Source organism: Panthera uncia (genome assembly GCF_023721935.1).
Source record: "Panthera uncia isolate 11264 chromosome A1 unlocalized genomic scaffold, Puncia_PCG_1.0 HiC_scaffold_17, whole genome shotgun sequence".
In the NCBI taxonomy this organism is placed as follows: Eukaryota; Metazoa; Chordata; class Mammalia; order Carnivora; family Felidae; genus Panthera; species Panthera uncia.
Genome location: NW_026057577.1, coordinates 147,645,199 through 147,659,247, shown reverse-complemented (window position 1 = coordinate 147,659,247; position 14,049 = coordinate 147,645,199). Strand labels below are relative to the sequence as shown.

General features: G+C 49.8%; 1 long non-coding RNA gene across 1 annotated transcript; it reads right to left on the bottom strand.

The window, feature by feature from the left end:
- Positions 1 to 3,724: 3,724 nt before the first annotated feature.
- On the bottom strand, positions 3,725 to 13,398 carry LOC125934731 (uncharacterized). Its single transcript, XR_007461507.1, has 4 exons — positions 13,165 to 13,398; positions 9,222 to 9,328; positions 5,240 to 5,446; positions 3,725 to 4,255 (listed from the first exon to the last, which is right to left on the bottom strand). It is a non-coding gene; the product is annotated as an uncharacterized LOC125934731 (long non-coding RNA).
- Positions 13,399 to 14,049: the final 651 nt, after the last annotated feature.

Below are 14,049 nucleotides of genomic sequence, written 5' to 3'. Positions count from 1 at the left end.
GAGCCCACGGTGTGCCCTGCTGAGATGGCAGGTCCTCTTGCCACGGCTGACAGAGGGGGAGGTGAGGTGTGCCCCTGGAAGTGAGGCTGTGCACCTGTGCATCTGGGCTCTGGACTCAGAGCCGACAACAGTGCCCTCTCCATTCTTGCTCCCCACAAACAGCACATAAGCCCCAGGAGCTCTGCACCCATTTCTGGGGAAAATGCAGTGGGAGCAGGGTCGGGGAAGGAGCTAAGTAAAAACTAGCTCTCTGGGTACAGCCAGAGTAAGCAGATGTTGGCATCCCAGAAAAAAATAAATCCACATTGTAGTTCTTAGGGACCCACCAGTGTAGTAGCCGGCCACCTTCTGCCTCGTGTGGCAGGAGAGCCCCAGGAGGCGTGGTCCCCGCAGTCACAGGCTCCCACTCAGCTCTTCTGGAACTTTTTCAGAAATGTGCACTGATGGTCAGGGATCGCCAGATACTTAGAAAAGGTCACATCGTGGAAGAAAAGCAAATGCCTCTGAAGAAAACATCATTCCAGAAGCAAAAGGGAAATGTTCTAGAAACAAATTGTAACATCAGGGGAGACTGGGCCTCGGCAGGTGAGTGGCCAGAGGACGCGGTGCCCTGGAATGTGACCCAGCAATGTTCAGGAATGGACTGCTAGTGTGAGTGACAAATCGCGTGTCCGATAAGAGTTCTGCATCCAAATACACAAAGAACTCTCAAATTTCAACAATAAAAACTTCAGAACAATCTTTACCACAGGCAAAAGATTTGAACAGACTCTTCATCAAAGAATACATACAGACGGCAGGCCAGTAAGTAGGTGCAAAGACGCTTACCACCTCTAGTCATTAGGGAAACGCCAATCGCACCACGCTCCCCGTCCCTTAGAATAACTGAAATCGAAGAAAACGACCAACGAAGGCTTGGTGAGGAAGCAGAGACTCTGAAACTGACACACACTCGCCGGTGGGAATGTGAGATGGTGAAAACACTCTGGCAGTTCCTTTAAAAGTTAGACATACACTTGCTATATGACCCAAATATTTCACTCCTAGGTAATTGCCCAAGAGAAATGAAAGCGTATAATGTATACAGAGACATTTACGTGAATGATCATAGCGGCTTTATTTGCAACAGCCCCAAACTGGAAACAACCCAATTGTCCGTAGGCAGGTGAATGACTGTCTTGTGGTATATCCACACAATGGAATACTACTGTGCACGAAGAGATGAACTATGAACAGTAGCAGGAAAATAACACCTCAGCGTCACCATGCTGATGGAAAGGGGCGAGACAAAAAAGAACACACGCTGTATTGGGTACGGGAAGCGTCTGCCTGCGGGTGGGGGCTCGGGTGGGGGCTTTACAAAAGGACCAGAGGACACATTCGGGGTTGATGCTCCTTATCTTGCTTGTGCGATGGTTTCACATCTGTATGCATCACGTTATATGCTTTATAAATACATGCGGTTCATTGAATGTCCATTACACCTCAATGAAGCTGTTTTTAAAAATATAAGTTTATTATACCCTCATTAACAACAGGCCGCCATGAAAGCAAAATTATCCGAGGACAGTGACTCTCGGAAATGAGAGAACAAAAATGTGGTAGAAGAGATAGAAGGTGAAATCAAGTCTATCCTAGAAAATAATCACAAAAGGCCAAGAAGCAAGAAACACGAGATGGTGTGGGAGCCCGACATGAGACCGGTGGGTGTCACAGAACAGCACCCTTCCCAGCATTTCTTTGGCCTGGTGATTTCGGACACGTCTCTCCACAAAAGCTCATCAGAGGTTTGCTTCGAGGTGACCCTCAAGACAGGGTGGGCTCACCAGAACCGAAGACCTTCAGTTGAAGGTCTGAAGTTGACCTTCAGGTGAAGGAAGGAAGGAAGCAAGAGGGAGAACAGTTCACTGGAGAATAATATAGGGTTTGCCGTCGTGAGGAAACCCAAAGCAACACTACCAACACCACGTGCAGAGAGCGAGTGTCGTAAAAGTATGAAAATATGGATTGGAGACTCATTAAGCCCGTGACTGTGGTTGTCCTTGAAGATGAGGGGACTGAAGAGGGAATCTAGGTGATTGTCACGTTCTGTGATGGGCATTTTTTCTTGTTTGAGAAAACTGAAGCAAATAGATCAGATCTGGTTTTTTGGATGTTACTATTTATACTGGGTGGTTATGTTATACTTTGTAGTTTTATGTATTGTTTATTTCTTAACGAAAATAAAAAGAATATAGAGAAGGCCGTGGAGCCTAGACTGTGAGGAAAGTATGTAAATCGGAAGGGAGAAAATGTGTCGTGAATCAGGGTGGGGCCCTGGAGTGCCCCACGCAGGCACCTGTGGCTGCCACTATGTCCTTAGGACCGAGAGTCTTACCATGTTCTCTCCTGTCATCAGTTGTTATTCTGGGGCTGGGGGTCACATAGGGAGTTCAGTCCAATGACAGTTCCTGCAGACTGGGTGGGGCAGTTTAACAGGATCAATACTATATCCCCCGAGCCCTGGTACCCAGGGGAGTAGCACAGGGGCAGGTCACCTGATACGTGGCCCACTGTGGTCAGGCTCGCATCAGATGACAGAGGTCAAAGGCAGAACGTAGTTTTGTCCTCAGGAGACCTGCGGTCTAGTGTGGAGACAGACGTACCATGAGAATACAATGGGATGTTTGCGTTATGGAAAATTACGAGGGCAGAGGGACCTCCGGTCTGCTCAGAGAGTGTGGCTCCAGTATGACTCGAGGAGAAACAGTCTGGGTGGAAGTCATACCTGTAGGGGCCGAAAGTGTGGGAGAGCCCCTGCTCTTCCAAGGAGGCTTTCCCGGGGCTGCATTTAGGCTGATGTTGGTGAAAATAAAGTGAGAAGGGGGATAGGGGATGGGCGCCAGGGTGAAACGGACAGGGGAGCAGCAGATCGAGAAGGTGCCCACATGGCAGCTGAAGGACGATGGAAAGACCCTGTCGCTCGGCACCCTCTGGCGATGCCTGCACGGGAGGACGTGAGCCCCACGCGTGGACGTGCTTCTTCTGGTAGTGTGGCGGGGGCGCAGTGCAGGTGGCCGGGCCGTGGCTGGGAGACGGGCAGGGAGTCTCCATAAGAGAAAATGAGGATCGGAACTAGAGAGTGTGGGAGGGGGTGAATATGAACCCCATTTGGGAGCTGGCAGTTGAAGGCTGTATTTTTTTTTTTTTTTTTTTAATTTTTGGGACAGAGAGAGACAGAGCATGAACGGGGGAGGGGCAGAGAGAGGGAGACACAGAATCGGAAACAGGCTCCAGGCTCCGAGCCATCAGCCCAGAGCCTGACGCGGGGCCCGAACTCACGGACCGCGAGATCGTGACCTGGCTGAAGTCGGACGCTCAACCGACTGCGCCACCCAGGCGCCCCTGAAGGCTGTATTTTTAAATGAGCGTAACATTCGAACGACGTTTCACTAAAGAAGATACACCTGCGACTGAGAAGTTCTGGAAACGATGTTTAACCTCTTTACTCACTAGGAAAACGCAAGTTAAAACCGTTACCACGTACCACACAGGTGGCAGAAGGGCTGAAATGAAGGGGCCAAGTGCTGGCGGGGGGCCCCAGCCGCCCAAACCGTCACCTTGCATCACGGGGGGACGTGAGAGAGTGAGGCCACTCGAGGGAACTTCCAAATTCCGATTTCCTTCCCTTCTTTCCTCTTCTCTTGCCCTTCCTTTCATTTTTTCATTCTCTCTCCCTCTCACCTTTTTTTTTTTTTAATTTTCAGAATTTTAATGCTAATCAAAAGCCCAGTAATTCATGGCCTTACTTTTTACCACTATTTGGTCACAAATGGCAAACGCTATTGGTCTACAACATTATCATCTATCCATACACAAGAGCAGAACATTTTCTTAATGTTTTAACTCTGAGTTTCAAAGTTTAGCTGGATTTCTGTTGAAACTTAGGTTTTAGTCATAAACAATAATTGGATTAAAAAACATTTTTTTTGCATGTTCTTTGAAGGACATTCACGGTGTGAATTGAATTTAATAAAAGCACCACTACCAATTTTAGAAATTACATTTCTGACATTCATCATCCCTGGACTTAAAATTACTGAAAGCTTTCTCCTTCAGTGTCAAAGATCTGCAGTATTTATCCCATGGCATACTGAATTAGAAGCCTGTTATTAGAGGATTTGGAAACGGTTTGTCACATGCTGAGTGTAGACTGTAATACGGTCAGATATTCCAGTTCCAGTCGACAGGCAAAACATCATTGAGACTTAGAGTTCTGTATTTAACAAGAAAGTAAAATTTCAGTTTGGATAAATAAAACTAATTTCACTTTCAAAGGCCTGACACTGTAAAGAATGCAATGTGCACACAAGAATCATTACCACACCCTTGCCCCACTTCACTCTTTCGAGAAACTTGCAGCTGGTCAAGCAGGGAAGATGTTTGATGAGTCATAACCCGAGAGTTCACAGGCTCTTACAGTAGCTGGCTTTACATAGAGCTCTCAGATGGTAAAAGTTGAAATCTATAAAAATTTATTCTAAATATGCCAGTTACCAAAATATGAACATTTTCCCAGTAACACTCAAAAGTCATAACTTAATTTATACTACTGTACTATGGATATAGCATTGATATACTATGTATATACCATAAGACACTGGTATACTATGAATATAGCATATATATGCTATGCATATACTATAAGGAACTATACTATGGATATAGCATGTATACGCTGTGTATATACTATAACTCATACTACTATACTCTGTGTGTATACTATAGTTATATATGCTATACTAAGTTACAATACTTCATTAAATATTTTTACATTTACATCACATAGTTTAAAAACTACAGGTTTGCTCAAAGTGAACCTTCACTGGTTGGACCAGAAAAAAAGGGAAATATTATTGACAAAAAATATCAATTTTAATTAACAAAAATTTAAGCCTTTTTTTAAATTGAAAAAAAAAAACAAAACAACTAGTCCAGAAGTGGCCTCATCCCATAAAGATGGCCCTTTGCCCAATCACGGTGAAAGAGACCTGAATAATTTCCTATCTTAGTTTCCACTCTGTGCCTTAGAATCCCTCACTCCGTCACCCTCTGACACACAGCACAGCATCTGCAGAAGATGTGACGGTAACGGGAGTGTATGGACCGTCAGACACACATTCAGCAGAACCAATAGGTCGATTGTCAACATGCTAAATTGTCCAGATGTTGAATGGTTGGTTCTACGCTAATTACTTACCTCGAACGTTGGCATTTTCTCAAGTTATTGCCTGAAGAGCGTGCTAGTGGCCATCCTAAGCAGTAAACCACCCAGAGTGTTCCCTTCACACGAGCTGGTCAGTGCCCCGGAGGCCGGCCGCCAAGGATCCGAGGCGAGCGCTGCACGGCCTCCTCCGCGGTTACACCCACTGTCCGCCACCGACCACGAGAAGACCCGGTAGGGAACCTGGAATGATGGTCCGGGCTCAAAATTGTTAAACAAAGAGAACGACTTCCACTTTGCCTCTCAGCTGGACGAGAGGGCCAAGGTCGAATAGCTCCACGCTTCAGGGAGAGCGGGGACATGGCAACAAAGCCTGAGACTCTGGGTCCCGAAGCGTCCCGCGGGGAGCTGGTGGCTTTCAGGAGGACAGTCTGCAACACTGTGCCGCTCTCTGCCTCTGGCTAAAGGCCATTCACGTCTGCTGCCACACACAACTGCCTGTGTATTTTCAGACCTATGACAGTCGTGGATGCCTATGGGGGTGGCTGTGGAAGTGTCCCGTCAGGGGGCCCTGTGGGGCAGAAGCAACTTCTAGAAGCTAACGCCTCTCCCTGGGCCAGTTTGAGCCCCTACATCTGCCTCTCTCCTGTTACTTGACCTCCTTCTCAAAGCCCTCACTCAGCCCCAACTGGCTTTGCCAAGGATGACATTTGCAGTTTCCTTGGGCTATAATGAAGTCCAAGATCACCAAAGAAATCATGACTTTAGAAGCTGTACTAAGTACGATTCAGTGGTTCCTGGCCCTGCGGCCTTCCACTCCCCCCGGGGAGGACCCACTGCCTCGTCAGTTCCCGTGTGGGAACACAGGTCCGCCACCCCACCGTGGGCCCCGCGCCCTGTCCCCCAGGGCCGGCTGGGCAGGAGGCTGCTCCGTAGGAAGACGGCCCTGCTGCTGGGGCTGCAGCCTCTCCTCAGGGACCTGTGTCCCAGCCTTACTTGTCAGGGTGGTGGCCCCCAGGCCTCCCTCTGGGAAGTGGGTGCATCCAAGAGCCCCGCCCACCGCTCTGCTCCCTTTGGAGACACCCCCCTGAGTCTGGAGGCCCCTCTGAGCTCCTGTGTCCCCACACCTGCCTTCCTCTGCCAAAATTACTCTGCTGTGGCAGCACCTGGGGCTGGGGCGGAGGCAAAAGCCCTTTCCCACCTGTTCTGACCCTCTTCCTGCTTCCGGCCGAGGTCTGGAGAGCCCCTCCTTCCACCCTTCGGTGTCCCCGGGGTTGGAGGAGGCAGGTTCCCCTGCTTGTCCTCTGCAACCCAGCTTCTCCATGACGTCAGCCTTGTAGTTGGGATGTTGCACGGGCTGCAGGGCGGGGGGAGGGACTGGCCTGGCAGGAAGGGGTGGAAGTTGGAGGACATCCCAAGGTCGTCACCATCTACCAGTCACCAGTAGCATCTGCCTCCAGTGCCCTGAGGGCTCCGTTGCGAAGCTTCTCCCCACTGGGCTTTGCAGCATCTGGCGGGGACCGCCCTCCCACCTTTTACCTGCTTTTCACCCAAACCACGTGTCCTCGCTCCTCGCTCCTCGCTCCTCGCTCAGCAAGGCCGCTGGGCATGGTCACCTGCTCTCTGGGGACGTGCCGTGGGCTGCCTTCTAGGGAGGACTTCACCCACTGGCCATGTTGGTTAAAGTTGAACTGCAACGAGGCAGGGGACTCATTGGACCCGTGTCCTCCTCACGGGACGCTTCTCCAGGGCCAGGACTGCACTCAGCACTATTTACTGAACACAGACTACGTGCCAAGCGCCGTCAGAGATGCTCCGACGGATGGGCAGCTGAAGCAGTCCCCGCCCAGGCGCCGTGAAACGCAAGAAACTAGTAAGTAGCTAAAATAATGACCGGTAGGAAAAAGTGACAGAAATAAACACGAGGCCAAGTGAGGGGCTTACGGTCCATCCCAGGCCATTGTGGTGGCCAAACCCTGATCAGTGCACTCCAGCCCTCTCCCACTGTCGCCCTCCTGGGGACACACTTCCCTGTGTCCTGCTTGTAGCAAGCACAGGCTTCATCCCGGTGCATTCTTCCTCAAACCCTTCTAGGTCCTTCCATACTGACTGGATCCAGGGGCATCTACTGCTCTGGGTTCTGGGACGCTGTCCCACGATTCCATCTCGAGAATCGCTGATCCTGGTGGGTAGGACTCTACATTACAGGAAGGGAAGTGCAGGAGGGGCCGCACGTCAGGGGCCAGCTCCTGAGGGGAAGCCTCGCCCTCCCCTAGCCAGCCTGGAGGGGAGCAGGAGGGGGTCCTGTGGACCAAGCCCACCCCCGAGGCACACTTGCACCCTGCGCTCTGAGATTTGCAGTCGCTGCTGGGAGTCAGGGAAAGCACTTTAGCTCTAAAAAACTCATTTGAGTCAAGGTGCCTGGGTGGTTAAGCGTCTGACTTCCGGCTCAGGTCATGATCTCACAGTTTGTGGGTTCGATCCCCACACTGGGCTCTGTGCTGTCAGCTTGGAGCCTGGAGCCTACTTTGGATTCTTTGTCTCTCTCTGCCCCTCCCCACTTGTACTCCGTGTCTGTCTTTCTCTGTCTCTCTCAAAAATAAATAAACATAAAAAAAACCCACCTCCTTTGAATCAAGATTTTACAAAACTTAGATTCGAATCCCTTGTTCAGAAATCCATTGTTCAGAAACTGTTTAGAACAGTTGGGGGAAAAAAGATCAGATACGATGCCAATAGATGGAGAATTCACAAGAGGGAAAGTCACATCTTGCTTCTTTTCTGGAGACGTGTGGTGGCTGCTTTGAGGACCCAGCTGTGCTGGCCGTCTGAGGCCTCACTCCTTGGAGACTTTCACCAAATTCGTCACAATGGATGGTGCCAGGCCAGCCCACCCCGGCCACGAGTCGCTGCCCTCGCTGTGCCAGGCAGGCAGCACGAGGCCGCACACTGAATGCACCACCCGGTGTCCAGGTGTCTCGGGCCACCTGGTGCACTGTGGGTCCCAGCTTCTAGCACTGGTAGGACCTCGCTCAGGCTCAGCTGCCTCTCTCCCGGCCCTGATGCCAGGCCTCTTCCTCCCCCGGATCCCTGCCTCTTCCTTCCATCATGTCCCAACCTGCCCCGTGAGTGTGAGTTTTAGGGGCACGGATAACCTGTTCACTAGAGGACACGTGTCCCCGGGCCACAGGCTACCTCCACCTTAGTGTAGACCAGTTAGGACACGCAGAGCAGTTGAAAACACCGGGCTGAACCCTGGCTCCACAGTCTCCTACCCATGTGACCTGGAACAAATCATCCAAATCCTGTGCCTCCGTTTCCTCGTTTGCAAAAAAGGGTAATAGCATTGGCCACCTGGCACAGGCGTGAGCATTATGTAAAATAACACTTGGAAAGGGGCGCCTGGGGGGCTCAGTCGGTTGAGTGTCTGACTTCAGCTCAGGTCATGATCTCGCAGTTCGTGAGTTCGAGCTCTGCGTCAGCCTCTGTGCTGACAGCTCGGAGCCTGGAGCCTGCTTCGGATTCTGTCTCCCTCTCTCTCTCTGCCCCTCCCCTGCTCACACACTCTCTCTCTCTCTCAAAAATAAATAAACATTAAAAACTTTAAAAAAATAACATTTGGAAAGCTCTCAGACACTGTTGGGCACATGGACGTATTTAATAAATACTAAAAAAATAACGTCTGCCTTGTTGGAGAATACCAATATGGAGCCTCCGACTCTGCACCCATATGCTGTTGAAATCACCCATTCGGGAGAAGGATACCGTCTGCCTCTTGGTCTCAGCTAGATTCCTTCTTAGGACAGTGAGCACCTTCACCTCCTTGTCTCGTGCTCTGAAAATGACATTTCTCCCTGCAGAAGTACAGTATTTAATAGCTCTGTAAGATGTGTGGTTGTAGGATGCACCTACAGTCCCGCGGTCCCTCCCTCCTGCTAGGCTCATGTGACCAGGCTAGGCTAGGCTCACAGACGACTAGGATCATATGTATAGAACTTAGTATATGGAATTGGCTTACGCAATTACGAAGGCCGAGAAGTCATTCGCAGCCGACCAGCCATTCGCAGACCGGGACACAGGAAAGTCAGCGGTGGGTGTGGTTCCAAGTAGTTTGAATCCAAAGGCCTAAGAACCAGGAATGCCAACAGCATGAGGGCCAATGTCCCAGCTCCAAAAAGGCAGAGAGAAAGACTTTCTCACTCTGTCTTTTGTTCTGCACGGGCCTCCGCGGGACTGGATGAGGCCCCCCCCCCCCGCACTGGGGAGGACCGCCTGCTTTGCTCAGTCTATCAAAGCAAATACTGTCTCATCCAGAGACACCTTCACAGACATGCCCAGAATCAAGCTGAACCAAATATCTGGGTACCCCTGTCCTCCTCGTCAAGGTAACAGGGAACTAACCGTTACGTCTCCTCATGCAGCGGTGCTAGGAGGATTGTAATTACACATATGTGATTATGATACACAAGACTGTAACACCCATCTTGTGAGGAGATGCCCCCCCCCCGGCTGGCTTCTTCAAAGTCACTTTGGAAGCTGCCCCCCAGAGAAGGCCACACGGCCAGCAGACTCCCAGCAGGAAACAGAAGCCCTCAGTCCCACAGCCACCGGGCTGGAAGTAGATCCTTTCCCAGACGAGTCTCTGATGAGACCCCAGCCCCACTGACACCTTGTCTACAGCCTGGAGAGGCCCTGGGCAGAGGACCCGGCTAAGCTGTGCCTAGACTCCCGAGCCTCAGATACTCTGAGGTCATGAATGTGTGTGGTGTGACCCCTCTATGTTTGTGGTGCCATCATTATGCCACAATAGACAACTAATACAATTACAACGCCCACGAACATAAGGGTTTGCTTTTTTTGAAAACCACAATTGTCCAGGGACGGGAAACTCAAAATGGCTGAGACGAATATCCATGTGTCAAGATATCAGTTTTCCCTTGCAAAGAACAGACCTTGATGGCCTTTGGTCTGTCTGTCTGTCCCAACCCCGCTGGCGGTAGAACGTTCTGGTCATACTGTTCTGGCTGCTTTGGCTCATTTCAACACCCAATTCGTAGAAAGAGAAAAAACGGAACTGCTAGGTAAGCAAACCAGTTTTCCTGGACTTTCAGGACCTCACCGTGGAGGAATGGGGTCTAAGTAACACTACCAATCGACTGAGAACCAGTTTGGAAACTGTTGGAAGGAGACGGCTTTCCCGGGCTTTATTTTTAAAATGACATTCTCCCCTTTCCCTGAAGACAATGGGGCCGGAAAGTCACATTTCTGTCACTGCTGACTAACGGAATCCAACGATAATATTTCAGAATGCTCACCTGTCATTTATAAAAAAAACCCACATCTCTGTCAAAGATGATACAAATGAACTATTACGTTGTCATTTCTTCAATGCCTGGTTCCACTAAGGCAATCAGTTTTTACTTAAAATGAATAGCTATCCAATAGGCAATATAAAAATCCCTCTGCATTTAGTGGTCTGTCTAGATATCTACTGGCAGACGGACAGTTATCTGTCTGTGGGGCGGAACATGAGGAGTTAGACACCTGCATTCTGGAAGAATGATGATCTCTTTCTCCCACTAAGCAGGAAACAAGACCTGGGCTGGAGCATAGATGGTTGAGGGAGGGTCTCAGAGGGACTGGGTGTCTTCACCTTTCGTGCAGCTAGTCCTGTGATGAGCATTGTTTCTGCCTTGACTGGGAAGGGAACATGGAATTTATGTCCCCAGAAGGCAGATGCTGGCCTCCTGGTAGGAGGACAGCCTTGTCCACAGTGTCCCTTTGCCAGGGGACCTCTCCAACTTTACACTTCCTTTAAGAAGATGCTGGAAACCAGGTGGCTTTATGGATTACACTGGAAAGACGGGTTCTTCGGCATCTACAGAAGAGCTGGTTAAGAAAGAATGACCAAGGGCCGCCTGTGTGGCTCAGTTGGTTAAGCGTCCGACTTCGGCTCAGGTCATGATCTCGCGGTTTGTGGGTTTGAGCCCCACATCAGGCTCTGTGCTGACAGCCCAGAGCCTGGAGCCTGCTTTGGACTCTGTGTCTCCCCCCCCCCTCTCTCTGCCCCTCCTCCAATCACACTCCATCTCTTTCTCTCTCTCTCTCTGTCTCTCAAAAATAAATAACATTTAAAAAAGAAGAAGAAGAAGAAGAAAGAATGACCGGGATTGTTAAAACTCTGTGTGCTGGAGAGAATATGTGGGAAGGCTTTGTGTGATGCTCAGAGCTGACTGAAAACCACAGTCAGTGAAGGGGCCTTGGCCCAGACCACAGACCCCAGATGATGTTACAAGACACGTCACTTCCCATCTTGCTCAGAGCGACGCTCCTCGGAGTGCGGCCAGGACGGGAACGAGCAGTAGCAAGCTCGTGGTCAGGCTGCACAAGTGTGGGTGAGTTTAGGAAGAGTCTGGCCTGGATACCCGGGAACAATGAATTAAAGAGACATTTCAGAAAGCGAAACGTTCATCAATTCCCAATGCTTAGGGAGAAAAAGCATCGAAGCCTCTAAGACCAGTGCTGCGTGCCCGCTGACTGTTGCAGGGTCCCATTAAGTGTCATGGCCCACAGCCACCCAGCTGTCATGCAGCCCCACCTCCAGAGGTGCACCCGAGAGCAGACAGTGTCCAACTGGAGATTGCAATAGCTCAAGGGTCATGGTCAAACCGGACACCGAAACTCCTGGCCATCATATTCTTTTTTTTTTTTTTAATTTATTTATTTAGACTGAGACAGAGAACGAGAGTTGGGGAGGGGCGGGGAGAGAGGGAGAGAGAATCCCAACCACACAGAGCCCAACGTGGAGCTTGAACTCACGAACCGTGAGATCATGACTGAGCCGAAACCAAGAGTCTGACGCTTAAGCGACTGAGCCCCCCTGGTATCCTGGGCCGTTACGTTCTTATGTGTAGATGTTTGCTATCCCTGCTGATGACTGTATATTAATACTGTCTGCCCACGGCGGTGAAGACAGAGCCACCCCTCTGTGCATCTCTCGCTGTCCTTGACTCGGTGGTCCTCGGTGTTACCGTCCTAACAATTAGTGGCTTAGGGAGAATTTGCTGGAGCAAGCACAGACACCGAGCTTCTTCAGTTTGACAGCATTAAAAGCAAGCTGGTTCTGTCAGTGAGATGATGATTTTCTTTCTCTCTTCAAATCCAGCTGGCCTGGCCTAACATACACATGTGAGAGGCAGGATTGTGGAAACACCTCGCATCTCTTAGTGTCTTACTCTTTGCAAAGCAGTCAGCAGTCTGGATTGGTTGCTTTCGCTCCATTGCAAAGCGGCAAAATCTGTTCTCAAAGGCTCCACGTGGCTGGGAAAACTTCATTCCCAGCTGGGACCCCCTAAGGAGGGGGTCTTATTTAGAGAGAGAGAGGCATATTTATTTTGAGAGAGAGAGAGAACGAGAGCAAGAGTATGAGTGGGGGAGGGGCAGAGAGAGAGGGAGAATCCCAAGCTGGCTCCACCCTCAGAGTAGAGCTTGACACTGGGCTCGATCTCAAGACCATGAGATCATGACCTGAGCTGATAATCAAGAGTCAGAAGCGTAACTGACTGAGCCACCCAGGGGCCCCTCTCCATCACTTTCGAAAGATGTGTTAAGAGAAGGTTTGGCCCAATTAGTCTAGAAACATATTTCTCTCATAATGATAAGCCAATTTATTCTGCTTACAAGAAGGAATATCTACATTAGGCCCATGAAGAAGAAGAAGAAGAAAAAAAAATACCTGGGTAACAGGCATACGAACAAACACTCAATATCAAATTAAAACCACCCCAAGGTACCACTACATGCCTATTAGAATAGTCCACATCCAAGACCCTGACAACCCCAAATGCTGACGGGGTGTGGAGCACAAGGAACTCTCGTACATTACTGACGGGAATGGGGCACCCACTTCGGAAGACAGAACTGACCCCATTCTTACCAAATGATCCAGCGTGTCAACTCACCTGGTTGAAATGAGCTGAACATTTACATCCACCCCAAACCCTGCACACGAACGCTTCTAGCCGCTTTACTTAGAACTGTCAAAGTTTAGATGCCTTCCAATAGGTGAGTGGATAAAGACACTGGTCCATCCAGACAATGTGATATTTACAGAGATCAAAAGAAATGAGCTATGAAGCCACAAACAGGCAAGGAAGAAACTTGACCCATTTGCCGCGTGAAAGAAGCCAATATGGAAAGAGTTTATGCTGTAAGACTCCAACTACATGACATCCTGGACGAGGCGGAACCACGGAGACGATAAAAAGACCAGTGGTTGCCAGGGGTTGGGGATGGGGAGAGGGATGACGCGACAGAGCCCAGAGGATTGTTAGGACAGTGAAACTACTCTGTATGATACACTCCATTATGCATTTGTCCAAACCCACAGGGTGGACAGCACCAAGGAGGCACGCTAACGGAGACCACGGACTTCGGTTCCTAATAATGGATCCTTATCATAATGTTATTTCATTATAGTTAGGTTTATCGCTTAAATTTTAATCTACTTTAGTTATTAAGTTTAAATGCTATTTATGTTTTCCTCCATTTGAGGAAATCACTACACTGTTAATATCTCCAGCTGTTACAAATGTGCCACGCTAACGGAAGATGTCACTAACGAGGGAATCTGTGTCCAGGGAGAGCACAGTAAGAACGGTAAACGGGAACCCCGCTTCCCACCCAATTTCTGAGGCTCGGATTTTCACGGGGCTCTGCTCCAGCACCCTCCTGCTCAAGGCGGCCAGGAAAATGGACACTTGACTCTGAGCCGCTTCACAGAGCCCTTGTGCCGGACGGATTTCTCACAGGCAGGTGTGTGAACTCCCAACAGGGGCTGCCCTCCC